Consider the following 15,201-nt stretch of genomic DNA (forward strand, 5'->3'; position numbering starts at 1 on the left):
TTATGCAATTTAATTGCATTTTAATTGGTATTTAAACAATTACTAAGAACTGATAATTGGAGTTTTCAATATTAACTTTAATTGTCGTTTACGATCTAGTATTTTTCTTATGATTTTACGATCATTGGCGTTTTACATCTATTTGATTAGTTTTGAATGTTATTTTGTATCATTTGTAAACATCAGTTATTACTATTTGTTAATTTGTATAAACATCAGTTTTGTTAATTATGGCGTTTTCATTATGATGTTATATTTTGTTAATTATTCATCTCATGGCGTTTTCATCATGTCGCTTTTAAATTATGTGTTTATTATGTCTTGTTTATTATTAAATTAATGGCGTTTTAATCTAAAATGTTATTACAAGACATTTTCTATTTTTAATGGCGTTTTTCTGATTTTTCTGTTCCTCATTGTGTTTTCTCAGACGAAGTTGCTTCCTCGAGTCAAAGGCTTTGCCCCAAAACTGGATTACCATTTATCATTCCTGACGTCAGTGAAGAAATAAAGCCCACAATGGACATGGTATTCTCAAGCCTCGACGATTGTTATTCAATGTATGTCAAGTATGCCAAGGAGTGTGGGTTTTCAGTCAGGAAAGGTACTACAAAGACAAACTCTAAAGGTGTGTTACATGTAAAGTATTACTTGTGTACGAGATCTGGGTTATACAAGGACAAGAAGGTTGATACGTTGGACCCCAATCAAAAGGAGCGATTAGTGCGATCTAACTTTTCAAAGAGGACTGATTGTGGTTGTAACGCCCTGCTTTTTCATACTTTCCATAATTAGAAAGCTCGCCTTGTAATGCTATTTTTGGAAATCTTGTATTATTGTAGTCGTCTTTTCGTTGTAAAATCCGAGACTTGGATCATAAATAAAATTCGTATTTCTTTAAATTCACCATCTACATATTCATACATGTTCATACGTTCGAATTCATTGTACATCGAATCCTTATTTGTAATTCATACTTATACGATACTTATTCACGATGCATGTCCATGCTTATCCTTAAATTGTTGATACCTAGAAACCCCTAATAATATGCTTATTTATACAACGGTTAATCATCTAATATGTGACATATACTTGTCACTTACAAACATGTTACATACTTGTACATTACACTTTTTACCTAGTTAAATCATGTTTTATTTCATATTTTACCTTGTTACAAGTTAGGGGAAACATTGTTGCATATTATTACACAACTTCATTAACAAAATTACTCGTTATAATGTTTTAAAAATAAAAAAAAATAAAGAAATATGGCAGCCCCAATTCAGCAAAATTCAGCCCTATATAGTTGGGTTTTGTGGGCTAGTTTCAAGGTGTAACCCCTTCTAAACACTTCCAAAGCCCAACCCATTGAAACCCTAATCCTCCCCCCTATAAATACCACTTATAACCAGCCTCCCTACCACTTTTGCAACACTAAAAACTCTCAACACATCCTCCAAACCGTAGCTGAAAGCAAGGGTTCGAGCAGATTGACACCCCTTCACGAAAATGAGCATAACTCACTCAATTCTTATCCGATTCACTCGATTCTTTTTCCTACTACTTTGTATTGACCTTATCTACGTTTCCATGGGTTTTTCACAGTAAATAAGTCCCTGGAACTCCGGCAAAAAGGCTCCAAAGTCCACTGATTGTTTTTATTTTCATGAAATCCTTGTTATTTCTTACCAAACTTGAGTCTATCTCATCTCAAACCTATGTCCTAATGCTTACAACCTCACTTATGGTTGGTTAAGCTTAAAAACAAGGTTGAGACACTATAAATCAGAGGTTAAAACCTCAAATACTTTCTATTTTGTTAGGGTATTTAACCCACAAATCATGTCAAGCTTAGATCTTGATGAATGAGTGATTATGGAACAACTTGGGTTGTCCTACATACAATCCTCACATGATTTGATGATTTCTCTATAGTTAGGTTGTTTATGTTATTGTGCTAATCCTAGTTCGTGACCCTCCTTGGTTGTTTTTACATCAAGTGAAGTGGTGAACATTCAAGGGGTTCCTAAATGGAAGCATGTTCTTCCTACCCTATACATGACATCTATGATAACACGAGGTGCCTAAATGAAGATCCTAATCTTCTACCTCCTACTTGAATTATTGGACTAAATAATATGTAGTACTTAACCTAGATATATATATATATATACGCTCATTCGAACCTTTGATGTTGAACTTGTGTTTATATGTTAAAGTAGTAGAACATCACCTAAGACCTAAACCTTGTTGTGATTCTTATGGGTGTTCAACTCATGAAAACATTATCATAACCCTTGTGGTTACCAAGTGTCATACAAGTGTTAAGTGTTGAAGATGATTATTTTCACATGCTATTCTCATATCTTACTTTTATGTTGTTTTAAATACCGAATCTCGACTCTAAGCATACTTGAACTTTAACCCTACACATTCAATCTTCTAACCTCATCAACTCGTCAATAATTGGATAATTGGAAAGCATATGCAAACTTTGTGAGTATACTTGAACCCCTTTTTACTTTTACCACTTTTGGGGTGTAACATGTTTACCTATCAACAAACTTACACTTGAACATTTTGCTTAAACACATGAACATTCCTATAACATGCTTGTATACGTGATTGCTTGATACTTTAAACTTGGGTGAAACTTATGTGTTGAACTTATCATTAACTTCGTGCGAGCCAAACCGTGACATATGTAGCGCTATAGGATTAACGACCCGCCCTTTATCATCAGTAATGTCATGAGCATATTGCGTTTCCTTGGTTTGATATGTTAGACACATGCCATGTTTAAATATTTATCTTGAATCATATGCTTGCTATGAGGAATTGTTTAAAACTTATCTTTTGCTATGTATGTATCAAACTTGTATACTCGCCTTTACTTTTGCATTGAATTATTTTAAACATGTTACAGGTTGATGAGGATGATGCTAAGAAAAGAAGTAGTGTTGATGCCTAGATACACATATAGACGTTAGGGTTTAATATGTTGTATCAATTTTGTTATGTTATCATGTTATTTTTGTTAAACTTGTTGTATTTGAATTTCTTGTAATGTTGACTATTTGAAGTTATGAAATGAAATTTGGATTTTCTAAATATTGTCACAAATAGCGTTATGATGTCTCTAGCAATCTTCACACTTCGTCTCATCCCGATGTTTCCGCCATTGGTTGGGGTGTGACAGATTGGTATCAGAGCCATAACTATAGGGAATTAGGAAAAGTAGGAATGCTTTAGCCTAGTCTATAGTTTTAGAGCCTTATTCTTATGTTTTACTTGAAACTACTTGCATGCTACCTTATTTGCTCTTATTTATTCTCTTTTGATCTTTTAAGCATATATGCCGCTTATGTGTTAACACTTGACTTGCTATACATGCTATACTTGCTTTATTATGTGCTAATACATGGTGTTATTATAATACACCGTACTAAGACACTTGATATTTGAGTCGTAAAACATAAGTTTTATAGGACGTTTATTCGCTAGAGTTTGATAATAACACTAGGTTATTGACCCGTGGTTACACGGGATGGTAGTAAACAAACAATAATTTATATAAAATATATAGTACATAACCCTATAAATAGGGTTGTTCACGAGCCGAGCCTAACCGAGCGGACCTTTGCCCATGCTTGGCTCGTTTACAAACAAAACCAAGCGAAGCGGCTTATTTAAAACCGAGCCTCAAATCAAGCGAGCATTTTCCAAGCAATAAATATTCCGAGCTAGTGTCGAGTGAAGTTTGAGCGATTTGAACAACCGTGTCGCCCGATTTAAATTTTCTGAGATAGATAGTGACAATGTTGAGTCTCAAGTTTTTATGTTTTTAAAAACTACCATATTTCATGGCATAATATTTTTCTTATAAATAAGAATGTTGTTGCCGACGAGGCGATGATCATATTGCACAAACAATGACGTTCGGAGTAGGAGACGATCAACTTAGGCTCACGGGCTGGCTTGAGCATGATAAGTGGAGCTCGGGCTCATTTACAAAAAAAAAAAAAAAAAAAAAAAAAAAAAAAAAAAACATTTTTACGCTTGGGCTTAGCATAGCTCGACTCGTTTCATTTTTATTTCAAACCGAGCTCAAATAGCATAGTCCATTTGATGTGATGTAAGTTCTCTTGTTAAAAATCCTAGGAGATAATCGAAATTCAAAATAAAAAGAAAATCACATTTTTACCTTCAAACCTTTCCTAAAATTTCTATTTTTCCCTCCAACAAAATTTCTCTCAAGAAAAACAAAGTTTCCCTCTCACTCTTGTCAGTTTCCCTCTCACCCTCAGTCTTTCTCATTCCTTGTGATATCCAAACTTGCCTCCAATCGTTCTTCAAAAATCATCATCTACAGGTGTCTTGCTTGTGTTTCTGCAGTTTTCTCCACCAACCTTGTTCCTACTCTTGAGGTATGATATGTACAATTTAGGGTTTCTTATATCATAACAAGGCCCCTAACCCTAGTTTGTCGTTTGGTGTTTTCTCTTTAAAAAATAACCATCAACATGTAGTGCATTGATGTTTGTTCCACGAATCCACTGTTAATTTGAGGTACCATATATTCAATTTTAAGTTTATTATCTCATAACTTTTGAAATTACATTGACGTGATTTGTCCCTTGATTTTTCTAGTGCTAATACGATCGGGCGTGTGTAATTACATCGATTGCTGAATATTACTGAAAAAAAAATTCTAGATTGGGTTTTATTAAAGCCGATTAGGGCTTTTTTGGGTTAAAGGGGAGGACGGTGCCCGACAATTTTTCCTACCCGTTTTTGTTTTCATCAGTGTGACAGTGTGAGTATCTATATTTGAATAATTGGAGAGTTCGATTATCATTTAGTATGTTTAACTGTTAACATTGATTCCTTTTTTACATCAATTCATTTTCAATTTTGATTCACCTTGACTAGTCATATTGACAATAAACATGACCAGTACCTAGAATTGATTCTTGATTTTTTTATCCATTGACATGTGCATTAACCAGATTTGACGAGCCCAATTTTCTACAACTATTTAAAGTATTGATAAAATGCATTTTCCAAATAATTGAAGTTATCAGCTACTTTGTTTGTTGATCTAAACAGTAATCTTAGGGTCTGTTTGGTATGAGGTAATGGAATGGACGAAGGAATGGAATGGACGAGGTAATGGAATGAACAAGGGAATGCAATGGATCATTACCATTCCATGTCTTGTTTGGTTACCATGTGTGAATGGAATGAGTTGTTATTGTGTATTGTTCGGCAGGCAAGAAAAATGGAGTAATAAAATCAGCGGTGAGTGGTGGGGGTGGTCGGTGGTAGTGATTGTGGGTGGTTATAGGTGGCGGTGGTGGGTGTCGACGGCAACGATGGGTGGTGGTGGTGGCGGCGAGTGGCGGTGCGGCAACAACGATGACGAGTGGTGGCGGTTCCAAGGTGGCCGTTGGTGGTGGGTGGCAGCAGAGGTGACGGTTGGTGGCGGCGGCAACGGTTGGTGGTGGTGGTTGTAGCGGTGGTGGTGGCGTCGACGATAGTGGTGGGCGGCGGCGGCGAGTGTCGTTGGCGGTTGGTCGCAGCTGTGGGTGATAACGGTGGCGAGTGGGTGACGCGGAGGCGGTGGCTGTCGGGGTGAGGTGGTGGCGGGTGGCGGCGATGGCGGCGGTGGTGGGTGGTGGTGGTGGTGGGTTGTGGTGTTGTTGATGAATGGTGCAAGAGGGGATGGAATGGAAAAAAAACATGGGTGGTGGAAGGAATGATTTTGAGGGAATGGAATGTATTTTGGAATGGGTGATTCCATTCCATTGACCAACCAAACATCATTTTCTTCATTCCTTCGTAATCATCCATTCCATTCCACCTCTCATTCCTGCATACCAAACACTACCTTAGTAATCATCGCATGCAGCTAAAGTCGTCGACAACAGTGGCATCGTCGTCGACATCAAATGTTATGGTAATTTTTCCGTCCTTTCATTTACTTCGAGACTTTAATGTTTTGTATGACTGTGAATGATTTGAGAATTATAGGGAGTAGAGAAGCTAATTGCCTTCAAGATAATGTCGCCTGGATCTAATTGTAAAATCCACTTCAAACATTGTCATTCTGCAATGGTAAATATACACCATCTATTAGTTTGTTGTTTTGTTGCTTATTTGCGAGGTTCGTACTATTTTTTTACTAATTAAGCGACATTAAGGCATTAATTGGTCAGCATGGTCTACTATGTGTCATTTATGATTCAGATCCTTTCAATAAGCAAGTAGAAGTATCGCAAGTTACGCTACACGTAGTAGTTTTTGTTAGCGTTTTGCTATATGATGAGTATATCAGACAGGATGGTTTAAATTGTTTTTACTTGTACAAACGCACACCAACTGTATGTAAAAAAGTGTTAAAGAGCACACATTAGTAAAATGTGAATAGAATAAATATGTTGTTGTTTTTCGATTTTTTATCACCTGTATGTGCTCTTGAAATTCCTTGAACTAAGATAAGAAGAAAAAATGGGTTCAATGTTAACCAGCATTTTCCCATCAGCGTAAGGTAATCGAACCATTTAACTTAAGTGAGTGCTCTTGAATGCTTTATTATTAGTTTTTTACAGGTTTGTTTTCTACTAAAGTGGTCTCTTAGAAACATCTAACTTGAGTATGTGTTCTATAGGGCTGTTCACAAAGCTCATGACTCGCGGCTCGGCTCGTAGCTCGCTCGAGAAAAACTAGCTAAAAAAACTCAATTTGAGATGACGTGAGCCAAGGTGGCTCATTTTGTACTTGAGCTGAGCTCAAGCCAAGCTTGGCTCGGGTCATGGCTCGGCTCGTTGGCTGGTTCTTAGGCTCGTTTAACTTAAAGCTAGAGCTTGGATGAGACAAGTTGCCTTGGTAAATTTCAAGCTTGAGGTCGATCTCAACCTGGCTCGACTCGGCCCGACTCGTTTACAGCCCTAGTGTTCTAAAGGAGGTGACATAAAATTATAAGATTGTAAAGAAGCACATAGTAGAAATTATATTAAGATAACAGGAATCGTTATTAAATCTTTTTCAGTTTCATTCTTAAAGGAATCAAGTTTTTTAATTGTGTTTTAAAGTTTGTGATTTTGAGATTTTTATTTAGTTCCAATATATTCAGATCTAAATTAGTGTATCAATAAAATGTAACTTGATTTACTTTCCACTAGTGAATGTAGGCACACTTACTTCTAGCTGTTGAAGTTAAAAAAGCCATCGAGTGGATAATGTCGAATCTTGACGGTCACTATGCTGTTGATTCGGTTGCTGCTGCAATTGCTCACGGTGCTTTTGACTGCAGAAATGGCTTCAGTGGCTGATACCCAGTCCGGATCATTTCCTATTTCATCTCAGAAAAACGTTATCAAGGTTTCTCCTGCCACTACTACATCAAATCTGTCAAAAAAATTTCAGGTGATCTATTTCCATTCAACCCAACTAAACCAAACACACTCTGACCCGTTACCTGCCCCACTCGGTTTAACATTGCTATGCGTTTTCTTTAACAGAGCAGATGTATTGACTCTGTCAAATTAAAAAGTTTACAATACTTGTTGTAGATTCCATTGATCACGTCTTGAATCTCTGAGACTTTGGAGCTTTACACACATACTAAGGTACATATTCTTCTCGTTAAGCTGCTAGATTTAACTGAATGCGACCCATTGACCTGGAAGTTTCTTTATTTTTTCCCCTAATATTATTTTAATTTAGCATAATGTAGTTCTAAGCAGTTAAAGCAGTAAAATAGCGGATAGCGGTCAAGGTCTGCTATACGATATATAGGTTATAGCGGTGGTATAGCGGTGATATAGCGGTAATTTTTATACCATGCATAATTTATGTATTTTTATATTATTATATACATATACCATTAATTTTATATTGTTTATATATAAATTCACAAGTATGAGGACTAAATATAAACTAATGAAGATGGAGGGGGGATATATGTTAAAATACCCAAACTTAAATAACCCTAATTTTCTCCACTTTCATCATACACCGTTTTCTTTCCCGCTCCCCTTCTCTTCTCCATCAGTTGTCTCTACAATGGTTCAAAATCATGGAGCAACAACTGATTTTTGTTCGAATTAAGGTAACAATTCGTTTCACTTAACCGATTTGGTCAATTTTTTACTAATATCTGATCCTGTTTTGACCGATTTGGTCCGATTATAGGCAACTTTTGACCGATTTTTTCAAACTTTGACCTAATTTGACTTCGACCGCTATACGACCGCTATACAGGTTTCCAAATAGCGGCAAATAGCGGCCAAATAGCGGGCTATAGCGCCGCTAATAGCGGAACCGCTATGAGCAACCGCTATTTGGACCGCTACAAGCCCAGACCTCCACTAACCGCTATAGCACTGCTATTAACTGCAAAGACTTATAGAGACGACGACATGTCGCCTCTACAAACTCATCTATAGCAACTACACTTATAGAAACGACTTGGGTGACCTATAGGGACAAGGCTGTAGTGACAATATGTTGTAGAGACGACACATGTGAAAAAGGCTTATAGAGAGGACATGTCCTCCCTACAGGACAAAAAAATGTCGTCCCTATAGGATCTTTTTCTTGTAGATATGACTAGAGTTTAATAAATATTTGTTGAAAACTAAAATCTAGGTCGGAGATCAAGTTTTCCTCAAAAGTATTTTAAACTCTACCGAGACTGTAGCAAGAGGAAGGGTCTAGAGCTTGGACCCAAATGATCTAGTTAGTGGTACAGAGACTGGACCAGAATGGTGTGAGGTAAACATTCAAGTACCAATAAAAAAGATGAAAACTTGGTAAGACCATATGGTTTATTTTCTACAATTCAAGATTGTATTAGTACATCCATCGCATGGCCCTATCCATTCATCTCGGTATGTATTTGTTAAACTTGTGATACAAATAATTTTAATATCATGGAACTTAATGCTTATACATGGATGGTTTATTTGTAGGTTGTCCATGAGGATTGAGGACGCATGATGACTCAAGATTTTATGCTTCTTATTTCTTTAATTGCTTTTAATTTCTTTGTTAAATGTTAAGACTTTATGTTAGATAATGTTATAACTTATTTATGGTTAGTGTTGTTGTTATGAACATGCTTATTTGAAATATAATGAAGTTTTATTTCTTTCATTAGTTGATGTTATACAATAACTATTAGAATGTTATATGTTGATGGTCTGTTTATAAAATTGGTTTTATAATCTTATTTGGGATATTAGGACCATTTTCTTCATATTAAAGTAGCTATAACATTACATCATAAGGGTCCTATAAATTAATTTTTAAGGACGCTTGTATGTGTATCAAAAGATTAAAAGTAGGTAATCACATATTAGAACATTGTAAAAGTGTCCTAATATGTTCTTTTTAGGACGCTATTTAAGTTGTCTATAGACATATTATGCGACCATAAAATTGGTTTCATAATCTTATTAGGTATATTAGAACCCTTTTCTTGGTACTAAATTAGCTATAATGTTACATCATAAGGGTCCTATCAATTAATTTATAAGGACGCTTGTAAGTGTATCAAAAGATTAAAAGTATGTTAGCACATGTTAGAACATCGTAAAAGTGTCCTAATATGTTTTTATTAGGACACTATTTCGGTTATTCAAAGACATATTACGCGACCATGAAGTTGGTTTCATAATCTTATTTGAGATGTTAGGACACTTTTTTAGTTCTGGGACTTATTACGACCCCTTTACATGAAACGCTTTTACCGTTGGTCCTATTAAATGAAAGGTCCTATTAAATAGCATTTTAGGACGCTTTTGCGCGTACTAAAAACCCAGTTTTCTTGTAGTGGCATATTGCGTTTCCTTGGTTTGATATGTTAGACACATGCCATGTTTAAATATTTATCTTGAATCATATGCTTGCTATGAGGAATTGTTTAAAACTTATCTTTTGCTATGTATGTATCAAACTTGTATACTCTCCTTTGCTTTTGCATTGAATTATTTTAAACATGTTACAGGTTGATGAGGATGATGCTAAGAAAAGAAGTAGCGTTGATGCCTAGATACACATATAGACGTTAGGGTTTAATATGTTGTATCAATTTTGTTATGTTATCATGTTATTTTTGTTAAACTTGTTGTATTTGAATTTCTTGTAATGTTGACTATTTGAAGTTATGAAATGAAATTGGGATTTTCTAAATATTGTCACAAATAGCGTTATGATGTCTCTAGCAATCTTCACACTTCGTCTCATCCCGATGTTTCCGCCATTGGTTGGGGTGTGACAGTGGTGCACTGTTAGGTGTAACTTTTGAGGATGGATCATGGAAGGTGTATAAGTTTGTTGAGGAGCATAACCATTATCTTGTTGAACGTCCTGTTAAGCATTTTCTTCCAACTGAATGACACCTCACTCAGCTCCAGAAGCATGTTATACACAACATGTCTAAACTGAATTTGGGTCCCGTGAAGGCGTTTAATGTTATGAAGACTTGTTTTAGCTGTTTTGAAGATGTGGGTGCAAGTAAAGTTGAATTAAGAACTATAAGAGGCAATTAACTTGTTTATAGGGGAATATGACGCCGATATGGTTGTGAGACATTTGAATGAAAAAAACATTCTCAGCCTAATTTCTCGTATGATTACTTCACAGATGAAGAGAATCGTTTGAAGGGACTTTTTTGGTGTGATGATCAAGCCAAACGAAATTACCATGTGTTTGGTGATGTGATTTCGTTTGACGCCATGTATCATTCCAACAAGTAATATTTTATTATTCAACTTCTTCTGTTTTTTGGCGTTTTATGAGTTTACATGCAATGATGTTTTTATTAGTTTACATGATATGGCGTTTTATTAGTTTACATGCAATGGCGTGTTATAAGTTTACATGCAATGGCATTTTATTATTGTTTCAGTTTCTCATGGCGTTTTCATATGCAGATACTCTATGGTGTTTGTACCGTTCACTGGTATAGACAATCATCACTGCAATGTTACATTTGATGCAGCATTATTGGCGTCGAAAACTGCTGATACGTATATTTGGTTGTTGAGAGTTTTTCTAAAAGCTGTTGGTTCTCAACCAAAAGTTGTTGTCACTGACCAAGATCCGGCAATGAAGAAGGCTATTTCTGTTGTATTTGTTGACACGAGGCATCGGTTATGCATATGGCATGTGATGCATAAACATTCTCTGAAGGTTGGTATGCTTATTTTTACCTTTGGCGTTTTAGGATACACTGCGTTTTGAAATACATGGTGTTTTGTAGCTTGTTAATGTTTTTCTAATTAAGGTTTGTCTTTGTGTAATTTTACACATTTTTTTATGCATGGCGTTTTCGTGTTATACATAGGTTGGTGTTAGGCTATGCAATTCCACCAATTTTAAAGAACGTATTTGTGGTGTTGTGTGGACGGATATTCTCACACCTGAAGAGTTTGAATCAGAATGGGAAGCAGTTATCGCAAAGTTCAATTTAGCAGATAATGACTGGCTATCTGATATTTTTGCACTAAGGGAATCTTGGATCCCTGCATACTATAGAATGGAAGAGATGTCGGGTCTTATGCGAATGACATCGAGGTTGGAGAGTGAGAATCATTTTTTTGGTCAAGTGTGCAATTGTTGGAAGGCCAAGCTGTTGACATATACACAAAAAGTATTTTTTGTGACGTTCAAGCTGAGCTAATTGGAATTGCGGATTGCATAAATCAACTTTATGAAGATCAGTCAGATGGGTTTGTTAAGCTTTACGTAAATGACTTCCAACAGCCTTGTACATCCTTATTTGAGGTAAACAATGGCGTTTTGTTTTTATATGGTGTTTTCTTTTAATGGCGTTTTTTCATATCCAATGTGTTTTTTTTTATTTTTTTAGACAAACACTTTCTGCATGGCGTTATTGAGATATTGTTTTTGGCGTTTTTCAGGTAATGTTCCGTAAGTCTGATTGCACATGCAATTGCTCATGCAGGCGTTTTGAATAGTTTGGTTTGCTATGTAGACATATATTCTATGTTTTGAGAATTATGGACATTAGGGAATTCCAAAACAGTACACTCTAAATAGATGGCGCAAAGAGGCTTCCCCAAATTGCTCTCCCGAATTCTCAATTAGTCGTGAATATATGACCGAGCTTGACCCTGATGTGCAAAGTATGATGCGAGATATTATTTTTTCAACGGAATATACTCTGAACCTTTATTTGGTAATAAAGAGGAGCTATCCTTATACAAGGATCATGTTCAATCTTATATGAAGAAGGTTCAAGATATGCAGATAGATCCAGATTCGCATCCGCCCGTCTAAGCCAACTATTTCCGACAAGTTTTTCCTCATTTTTTGATTTTTTTCTCCTCCCGCTAGTATTAGGGATAGATTTGCCGAGATAACCGGTCAATACAAAAATGACAAGAATCCAATAAGAGTCCCTGTTGGGTATAAATCCAAAGGTTCTGGTTCTCGGAAGCGCCTGAAATCTAAACATGATATAGCAATCGAGAAAAAGAAATCAAAGTCGAAACCCGGGGCCAAAGAAAGACAGTGTCAGAATTGCAAAGGATATGGACATTACGCATCAACATGCAAACAGGCTGTAATTAAGAGAAGATCGACAAGGTCTTCGAGAGCTAGTGAAGAGTAGTTTGGCGTTTTGTATTTTTCATTCTTATAGAACACACATAGATGGTCTTCGAGAGCCATTGTAGAGTAGTTTGGCGTTTTGTATATTTCATTCCTATAGAACACAGACAGATCTCAGTTTGGCGTTTTACATCATTTTTATACATCATTTTTTTCCATTCTTTTTTTTTCGACCTATTTGTTCATAACATGCTACTTCGAAGTTACGTAACAAACAATATAAGATCGGTCAAGCAAATCAAACGCCAAAAAAAAAAAACAATGCCACTAAATAAAACTACCAAAAAACTGTGACAATCGTCAAATTTCCATGTATCTGTACATTAATTAAACAGTAATTAGTGCTTTAATGACTGTGCTTGATCTAAATCAATGACATGAATGCTTTCTGATTATTGTCATATACATACAAGTGCATCACATATTGCATGATTTCATATCATTATTGCATGCAACACTTTATGATTCAAATGATGCACGAAACAAAGATAGCACAGTTATCTGACAAAGTAGAAGTACTGACGAAAGTTCAGTACTCAGACAGACATAACGTTAAAGCACAAAATGAGCCAGAAACCAAGAGTTACACTAGTGTAGTGTGTAGGAAAGTAAGGATCATAAAACTGCATTCCTAGTGATAGTTTAAGTGCCGGAAAATGCCTAAAACTCACATAAACTGCAGAATTCTGCAATTTTCAGCAAAATTAGCTTTTTAACAACATAATATTATGCAGAATTATGGTTTAATGGTCCAAAATACCTTCCTAGGTGTTGGGAATCAAAACTGTCACGAAAGGGGACTTAAAGCACACTAAACTGCGTAGTTTAACACCTTAACGAACCGGTAACCAACCGAACAACCAGACACTTCCCGAAACACCAAATTTCCACTAGAAGCACTGTTTTAACATTTCCGAACTTGTAATGGTCCCCGAACATCATAACACATGTTATAACAACATAACAATTAAAACACTAACCTTTATACCTGAAATCTAACTAGTTTCCTTAACTTACCATTACATCCCAACCCTATACCCCCTGGCGACGGTCACCACAAGGGTGGCCAACCCTTGATTTGTTTTAAATATTTTATTTGATAATGTTGATAACTTTGGAGCATATTAACCCATGGATTAAGTGTTATTGGAAGCTAGTTTAAATTACCACAAGTCTATCACAACTCCTCATTTCTCACAACACAACACACTCAACTCTCTCCCCCTCTCTTCCCTTGTCAAGGCCGAGAACCACCACCACCATACCACCACTTTCAAACTTTCATTCATCCATGCTAAGGTGCTACAAAGGTGTAAGGAGCTTGATTAAGGAGCTTGGTGCCATTGGAAGTTGAAGGACCTCTCTCAAGAGCTTTTAACCACCAAGTTTATCATCTTCATCAACTTTGATCTCTTCCCTAGCCTTGTGCTAGTAGTAAGACTCATAATCTCATTTTACTTCTTATTTAGATGGTTAAAAGAATATGTAAGATGTTAAACATGAAGATCATAAAAGAACAAGAACATAACTCTTCACATAAAGCTCACTAACATAATAATCTATGCTGTTTAAGTGTATGTGTTGATGTGTGTAAAATGCAACATATAAATTACATCAAATGAGGCATAAAACTAACCCTTTTTAAGTACTAATGTTGGAAAAAGTGTGTTTTTGTCTTCCTTTTGTATTTTCAGGATTAAATGAGCTCAAATTAACAAAAGAAGCAAAAAGACAACTAAATCTAACATAAATACAAGAAAAGGATCAAAAGTGGACTGCCTGACCCCTCGACAGCATCCTCCCAAGCAAAACAAGGAAAACAGAAGGCTGAACACGCCCCGTGCTCAGCGAGCACGGGGCCGTGCCCAAGAAGCAGCAGAAAAGACAAACCTGTAGAAGCTTCTATTGCTCACCACGGGGCCGTGCCCAAAGTACTGCAGGCGCATTAATTGTAATTGCGAATTACAATTAATGAGGAGAGATAGTGTCAGACAGGCACGGGGCCGTGCCCAGCGGACACGGGGCCGTGCCCAGGCCTCTGTTCAGCCTATAAATAGGAGTGCTTGGATTCATTGCAACTCATCTCTTGGCACACCACCTCTCTCACACTTCATCCACCACCCACTACCATCACAACACCATCATCCACCACCATCATCCATTGTCCATCATAGAGTGTGTGAGTCGTCTCGAGATCCAAGATTGATCGTAAGAGTTCTTGACAATCAAGACCATGTTTGCCTAAGTCTCTTACATCACTTGGTGAAGACAAGTGTTTAGTATAATACTTTTTATCTTTAATCTTTTGCACTTCTTAATTGGTTTTGTATTAATGACTTTAATAACTAGTTGCTTATGTTGAAGGTGATTCTTCCTTATCGTTTGTCCGTGGTGTCTTGGCATTATTTTACTGTCTATATAAAATAAAAGATTTTCACCATTCATATCTCCACGGTCTATATGGAGGTATGTTGGCTACCTGGTTGGGGGTTAAGGGAACGGTTTGGTAAGGGTCTTGCCCTTGTTCAGCGTTTAGAGGTCCTGCAAGGGACC

The 15,201-nt window shown here is 36.3% G+C and overlaps 1 long non-coding RNA gene across 6 annotated transcripts; it reads left to right on the top strand.

Annotated features, from left to right (window-relative positions):
• The first annotated feature begins 4,236 nt into the window (after positions 1-4,236).
• On the top strand, positions 4,237-9,024 carry LOC110908779. Of its 6 annotated transcripts, none has more exons than XR_004871440.1 (8): positions 4,237-4,433; positions 5,918-5,965; positions 6,040-6,123; positions 6,677-6,973; positions 7,191-7,434; positions 7,530-7,637; positions 8,659-8,900; positions 8,982-9,024. It is a non-coding gene; the product is annotated as an uncharacterized LOC110908779 (long non-coding RNA). The 6 variants fall into 6 exon arrangements; XR_002574904.1 differs by having other exon boundaries at positions 7,581-7,637; XR_004871442.1 differs by having other exon boundaries at positions 7,200-7,434; positions 7,581-7,637.
• Positions 9,025-15,201: the final 6,177 nt, after the last annotated feature.

The sequence above is a fragment of the Helianthus annuus genome, chromosome 11 (assembly GCF_002127325.2).
Source record: "Helianthus annuus cultivar XRQ/B chromosome 11, HanXRQr2.0-SUNRISE, whole genome shotgun sequence".
NCBI classification, from domain to species: Eukaryota; Viridiplantae; Streptophyta; class Magnoliopsida; order Asterales; family Asteraceae; genus Helianthus; species Helianthus annuus.